General features: G+C 39.6%; 1 non-coding gene across 1 annotated transcript; it reads right to left on the reverse strand.

Moving 5' to 3' along the window:
- Window positions 1-908: 908 nt before the first annotated feature.
- trnal-uag (transfer RNA leucine (anticodon UAG)) lies at window positions 909-990 on the reverse strand. Its single transcript has one exon. It is a non-coding gene; the product is annotated as a tRNA-Leu (tRNA).
- Window positions 991-7,627: the final 6,637 nt, after the last annotated feature.

Genomic DNA, 7,627 nt, shown 5'->3' on the forward strand with positions numbered 1-7,627 from the left:
GTAGGTCGCATTTGTGATTATGTCACTTCTCTGCTTCAGCAAGGTCAATAAAAGACTCTGAAAGTAGTAAAGCAAAACTGAACTCAAAATCATATTAGGAATTCTGAGCGATATCTCCATACAGGTAATCCAATAAGAACGTTGAAATATTTGAATATCATCTCTCTGTATATTGCGCTGTTTTTTAGCCGGAGTAAAACTATTGGATTGAAGGAATGCTAACCGCTGGGTTAAAATGTATAGTTGTTATTTGGAGAAATCTGTAAACTCGTGATCTTATGTTTTAAAAGACAGCACGGGAAAAAACAACAGTGCTGATTATTTTCGGAGACGGAGCACTGATGACCTATCCGAGCTAATTGATAAAGCCCACCTAGTGGATACTCTAGCAGAACGTCAAAGAACATTCACCTTTGTATCCAAGGAAACCACAGGAACAACATCAGGAAGCACAATCAATTCCCCTTTTAAATCTTTCCTGTAAGGTATGCTATGTGAAATCATGAAGTTAATCCTCTGATCTCTTTTGATCACGAACAAAGTATTTCTGATGGAGCGCTATGTTCAAAGATTTAATAAGCTTTACCCCTGCCAACGATTCGGCGTGAAGAAGTAAAAGTTTTACAGACAAAAGCAGCTCACTACCACAGCCAATATTAAATGTACTTGCCGATACACTATCATGTGTACTGCCTCAAAAGTGATCTCGGCAGATGTCGTTCCCTACATAAAGCTGAAAGTGCCAAAGAGAATTTCTGTTGAGAAAACAAAATATTTTTTCTGCCTTGATGTTAAGCTGACAGCCTGTCTTTTAGAAAGTCTATTTCTAAACACCTCACGCAGCCTCTCAACAGACTAACAAAAAGCGCTTTTTCTGATCGTATTGCAGGTCTTAAAGCACTAACATTTGGCAGCAGTGGGATTCGAACCCACACCCCTAGAGAGACTGGAGCCTAAAGCCAGCGCCTTAGACCACTTGGCCACGCTACCTTCCACCATCCACATCTTCCTCACATTGCTGGCTTGGAAAATGCCGGGGGCTCCAGCTCTTGTCGTCGGATCTAATGATATCATGACGTGGAAGTGACTGCACCTTCATCTTCCGAGATGCTTTCAATAGCACAAACGCTACTTTCACCAGCACAAACATAGCAATAACGAAGGAGGTGGGATTCATCCTTTGTGCTGTTTGTAGGGGCGCAACTCTACGGCGATCTACTGACTTGAAGAGCAAAAATCAAAATCCTCTGCTATTACTGTGACTTTTTTCATAGTTTCTTCAAATCCTTCATTTGAACGTCGATTTTGAAGGATATTGATGATAATACCACATAAATTGTGGTTTTCTTGTGATCGCCAATTTTATTCAAATACCAGCCTTTTTTACAGTTCCTTGCGTGTTTCACAAGGTATAATAGCCCCCCTCGCATCCTCAGCTAACATATTTTAAAATTACAATAGATTATACAGCATGCATGTTTACATTTATATTAAAATTAAAGTAAATATACCAGAATACATACAGTGCTAACCCAATAATTCTTGTCAGGTTCTCCAACAAATCTGCGTTGTTATTTTAACATGTTTCAGCTGAGGGTGCAACAGGAGTATAAATGAATTTTCCCGCCAGCCATTCAAAGACCAATTCCAAATACTTTTCAAAAATCTGCCTGCATGTTGTATTATTGTCATTTAATTTGGAAAAAGTTCAATATTGATCACAACTAAAGAAAATAATGATCTCCAACCAAAAAGTGATAAAGATGTGAGTCGCTCTTGAATCAGAGCTGGGTGACACTGGCTTCTGTTTTGATATGGTTGTACGAGAAACAAGAGGAATTGCCAATCTCCTATAGAACATGAGTTGAATCAGGAGTGAGACATTTCGTATACTAACGCATATGTCAACGCCTGACCTACATCGTAAAACTAAATTAAAAACTAACATTAAGTTGTCAGAGACATTCATTTATATACAAACAAGAGACAGACCAAGTAATAATTCTACATTAGTTCAGGTGGGTTAACCTGAACTAACAAACCTATTAATAATTCTACATTAACGTGTCCTACACTGCTCAGACTAATTGAAATGGTCTGATTCAGAGCCTGCGCAGTTCGTGCTGATTACAACAACGCCAGTTCTGAACCCTCATCACCGAACTGAGCGCAAGTTCAGCTGTTCTCCAGCTTTGTTACGCATGGTTTTTCATTGCAATTGAGTTCAGAGCAGGAGCTGATCTCCCGACAGTACAGTGTTAAGTTGTCTGCAGCCTCATGCGAATTTCGACAACTTATCCAAAGTGTTTTCTATAGCTTTCAGGTGCAGTTCATTTATATAAAAGAATATAAGTGGTATAAACGCAACGAGCCAGCCGGCAGTCGAACCTATAACCTTCTGACGCGAGGCCTGACGCGTTATTCATTACGCCACTAACGCTGATATTAGAATGCTAAAAAAACACATTTTCTACATTTTTGTCTGTTTAAAAATCACTAAAAAAGACAAAGGGTTTGTGTGTCGCGCTAAAATTCCGCTTCATTTCGAATGCAAATAAAAACCGTTTTGTTCCAAGAAATCATAAATTTGTCACATCCTTCATACTATACTTCTCTCTTGTATTAGTAAAGCATTTTGATTTAAACTGAACAATATATGAAAGGTTTCATCTATACACTTACACATAATAAGTATACGAATAAGTACTCAGAAGAAGCCGCAGCTCAGGTATTAGAGAGATTTAAAATCGGATCGGAGGATTTAGAGTCCAGACTGCGAACCGACAGCTGACACAGGTCTTTTATAGAACCGTTTTGATTGTCTCTCCTTTGTCCCCGTGGCGTCATTGTCCTGCTCGCAGCCGAGCCAGACACACGTGTGGTTTCTGTCGCTGGGCGCACACCCTGCGGTCCATGTGGGTCCTAATACCCCAGTACAATGACGGGAACACTAAACTGTAAACAGGTGCCGTCCTTCGGCTGAGATGTAAAACCGAGGTCCTGACTCTCTGTGATCATTCAGGGGAATGGTGGTGGTGGAGGGGAGTCCCCATTACCTGTAAAGCGCATTGACTGGAGTATCCAGAAAAGCGCTATATAAGTGTAAGCAATAATGATTATTATAATTATAATGTAAAATGCAATAAAAAATAAAAAAAATATCAAATATCAAACTTTGATTCAAAATAGATTAATGTAAAAACTGATAAAGCTAATGTTTTTTAAAAAAAAAACGCGATTGTGAAAGTTAGAGAATGTGTAACAGTGGGTGCCTTCATATCGCGAACGTCAGTCTCGCCCGTAGCTGCGAGAAGGTTAAAAGCGCCCGAGTGATCTGTTTTTTTGTCAAAGTAGTTGCCGGAGCAGTAAGACGCAGAGCACCATCCAGCAGCTGTAGACGATGTTCGGGGAAGAGCTAATTCTGTTTTCAGCACAGGGAGTCAGAATGAGCTCAGTCCAGCTCCCAGCAGAATCCATCCTGGTTTGGTTACTGTGACGGTGCGTCTGAGGCTCTTTGAATCGTAACGTAAAAAAAAACATTGCTCACATCGTGTGACTTCCACGAGATGAAGGAAAGATATCACTTAAAAAAAATAAGAACTGAAGGTTGGATCCGGGGCCTCAATTTGATCAAATTATTAAAATAAGTACTTCCTGAATCATTTTCAGTGTTAAAAAGTGGGTGTAGATTATTCTTTCACGCTAGGACGCGAGTGTGTACATGTGTTTGATTTTCGTTTCACTGATTCTCATTGAAGATTTGGGAATTAACGACGAAAGAATCATTTGCCTCGGAAAGCAAAAGGTTTGGTTCTCAACGATATTGAAGACACGCCCATGTAGAGCAGCGTGTGATGATTTGTACTATAAAAGACCAAGTGCTCAAAGTGACGTCTGCGATTACCGTTTAGACTTTTCATCTTGGACGCACTTTTAGAAAGCAAAGATAGAGCAGTTTTGTTGAATCACTCTACAGCTGCTGTCAGCAGAGTGGCGCAGCGGAAGCGTGCTGGGCCCATAACCCAGAGGCCGATGGATCGAAACCATCCTCTGCTACGTAAATTTTATGCACGATTGATAAGCACACCATCAGTTTAATGAAGTGCATTAAAACTGATTTTTTCTCTCGTGTGTATGCAAGCTTCACACTTACGATACTCTTTCATCTTTACCAATAGCAGATGCCCAAATGTATCTTTGGTTGTTCTGCGATCCTTCATAGTTTCCTCAATTCCTTCAAATGAACATCCATATCAAAGCAATTATGTATATATATTACAAGTAAGGTACATATTAAAAAATATCAACGCACATTTGTATAATGCTCATTTAATAATGATTGTCAAGGATTGTCAAGTTCTCCAACAAATCTGTGTTCTAATTTTAAAATATTTTTGCTAAGGATACAACGGGTGTATAAATGAATTCTCCCAACAGCAGTTAAAGAAAAATTCCACACGTGAAGATGGTTTTCTTGGACATTGACTTAGGTACTTAATTGTTTACTTGTTGTAGTTCCACACGAGTAAAACACGAAGATTTCCTGCAACATTCAAGAGGGGTTACAAAGAAATCCCTTCAATTTTTACCAGAGATTATGTTTACATCATCACAATCTGAAGCGCGTCCCTGAGTGCGTTTGACCCACCAGCCCTTTGTTTAACAGCTGCACAGGGACACATTCCCATTGCTTTTCACAACTCACATGTTTGTAGTTAAAGAAAATAAAATACTGTTATTTTCCTGCCAGCTGGCAGTATTTCTTCTGCACTGACCAAAAGTAACCAAGAACTTCATTTAATCTTTCGCAGGCTGTAATCTACAGAAAAGCGAGTGAATACATGTATTAAGCTAAATCAAGCCGACGGAGATGCACTGCTGTTGTTTTTCTCCACTTTTCGTTAAAAGGAGAAAAAATCACTGGCATTTTTTTGCAGCATTTCTTCTGTCCTGATAAGCAAGATTTGTATTTTATCTTTCAGAAGTTGTATGAATTTCTTGAAGTTCAGAAACAACTTGTTACAGAAATGAACACTTGCTTCAAAGTAAATCAAGACATATGTCTCTCTCGCTGTGTGTGCTCTTATCTGTCCATTTCTCTCTCCTCTTCTCTCACTCTGGCAGTCTGTGCAGAGTATCTGAAGGGGATGTAACACCACTTGGCAAAGAAGAAAAATTCTCAGAGGCAGAATAAAAAATCATTATTCTCTTCTCAGTCAGATTCACAGCTCAGACTCACACTCAGACAGAAGCTCAATGCCGTACTGCTCTCTATCCTCACAATCCAGAACCAGAAGATATTCAGACAATCAGTGCTGCTACATGAACAATATCAGACAGAACAGCCTGGACTCAAGTCACATTTCCCCCTTTTATCCTTTCTCCCAGCCCTCTTAGAGACATAAAAGAGCTCCTGGTTCTCCTCTCTGTGAACTGGGCTCAGGGGTCACTGATCTGGCAGTTGTGGGCTCTGTTCCAGGTCGGAAGCAAGAAGGTTCTATTAACCCTTTCCAGGACTTCCAGCCCTTCAGTATTACTTTCTTTACTGTATATCAGGCTCCAAACATGTTTTTTAAGTGTTTTATAACACAAGTGAATGTGGAATTATCTTTGTATTTATGTAATAAACACCAGTATTGACACTCTGATCAGTATATTGATTATTAGTAGCCAAAGGCCGATGGTCGTGACTAAAATAGTGACCAGTTGACCAGTCTGTAGCTCTGAGCAGTGGGACTCAGATCACACAGAAGATCTGTGTGTGATTCTACACCAGCCCTGGGATTCAGCTGCTCTCACAAGTGTCTCACAGACAGTCTTATAAATGTACAATTAGATGAAGTCTTGTAACAGTTATACAGTTAATTTAAATCATCAGACTACCTATAGAGCTGAGAGCTGGGTGGAAATAAAACCAGGATACACGTTTTAACCTCCAGGAACATGTCTAATCCTCCTGGCTTCTATACTCTGATGATTCGTGTAAAACCCTTGAAAGCGCTTATTTCGGGGACTCGTGCTCGTTCTCTATTGCTCCACACGGGTACACTTTGTAACACATTAATCTGTGAAGTAAACGCTTTTCTTTTTGCAACATTTCGAGTACCTCTGGCATTCATGAAAAAGACACTCAAAAGCAGCAGAGACGCGCTCTGCTCTGTCAGAATAAGCGCTGTGACGTCACAGACACCAGCCAGAGCGCCGGGATCAGAGAGAGAGACCGCGGGAGGCGCACGGAGCGCACGGAGAAGAGCTATTGATCACTTATCTATCGACAACCAATTATTTAAACTGAAGAACCGTAGAAAAATCGATTAAATTCACCGATTGGTGAGTACTGTTTCATTTCTTGACCCTGTTTAAGTATCTAGAAAACAGTTAATAAAGACTGTATCGACCAATTACCATAATGCTAGTATTTATGTAATATTAGTGATACTTACAGTGTTAGGGTCAGAGTATTAACACTCATCATCATGTTAGTTTTCATGAGAGTATTACTGTTATTATAAGTATTATTAGTCTAGTAGTAGTTTTTGTCAGTGTTAGTAACAATGATAGTCTAAGTTTTGGTGATAGTGTTACTGTTGTAATATTAGCAGTACCTGCATTAGTGTTAGTTACAGTGTATCTGTACCTAAGAGTGTATGCGGTGTCTATGTGCGTATATAGTGTCTATTTGTGTATCTGTGAGTCTGTGAGTGTATATATGTGAGTGTGTGAGTGTCTTATTGTGTGTATAAATGTGTGATGTGTCTGTGAGTGTAAATGTGTGTGAGAGTGTAGGTGTACAGTATATCTATCAGTTTGTGTGAATGTGTGTGTAGGTGGGCTTGGGTTCCACTGATGTGTCTCACAGAAGTGACCCATCAACAGGTGTTGAGTTCCAGAGCCGCTTGCAAATAAAAAGACTTTCTAGAGTCCAGGCCAACGTCCAGAGAGCTGTGAGTTCTCTGTTTTTATCAGTATTAGTAATAATGACAGAAGTAATTCCCATGCAAATGATTATTAATCAAAACAGACATCAGAAAATATCGCCTTTGCAATGATGTCACTCCTCTTCTTCATGAATTTTCTTTAATGACAGGACATTTCTCTGTCTGAGTTCCAGCTGCGAATAGTGTGACAAGCCATTTATTTCCAATATTTTCTAGTTCAGTTATTTATCACATACAAAATATTATTCTCATTAAGAATATTTTACCTGCAAAGTCACAGTGAAACTACTACGGCAAATGAACTTTTTATGGGTGGAAAACTTAAAGACTTAATGCTCCAGGGAAGGCTTGAACACACAACCTCATTATAACTCCACTGTGCACAGCTACATGCATATAACAGACTGAACAACTGTGCCACTGGACATCTCTATGGCAGGCTCCTACACCAATTGTAAAACTGGCACAAACGTAGGTTGAAACATGGGGTTTTGGCTGTGGATACATCTCCACATGGGGGAAAGGGACAGTAAAATTGTAAGGAAAATAAAAGAGAAGAAACTGAAATATACAGTATGTGCTCACTGTAATGTAGGAAGAGGTGGTCAACAAGCAAAACAGCTTTGCGGATAATGTGAAGTGACATTGTTTTGTGTCAATTAGCCCACGAATTGTGCTTCATGTGCCTT

This window comes from Atractosteus spatula, chromosome 10, assembly GCF_055471065.1.
Source record: "Atractosteus spatula isolate fAtrSpa1 chromosome 10, fAtrSpa1.hap1, whole genome shotgun sequence".
Taxonomy (NCBI): Eukaryota; Metazoa; Chordata; class Actinopteri; order Semionotiformes; family Lepisosteidae; genus Atractosteus; species Atractosteus spatula.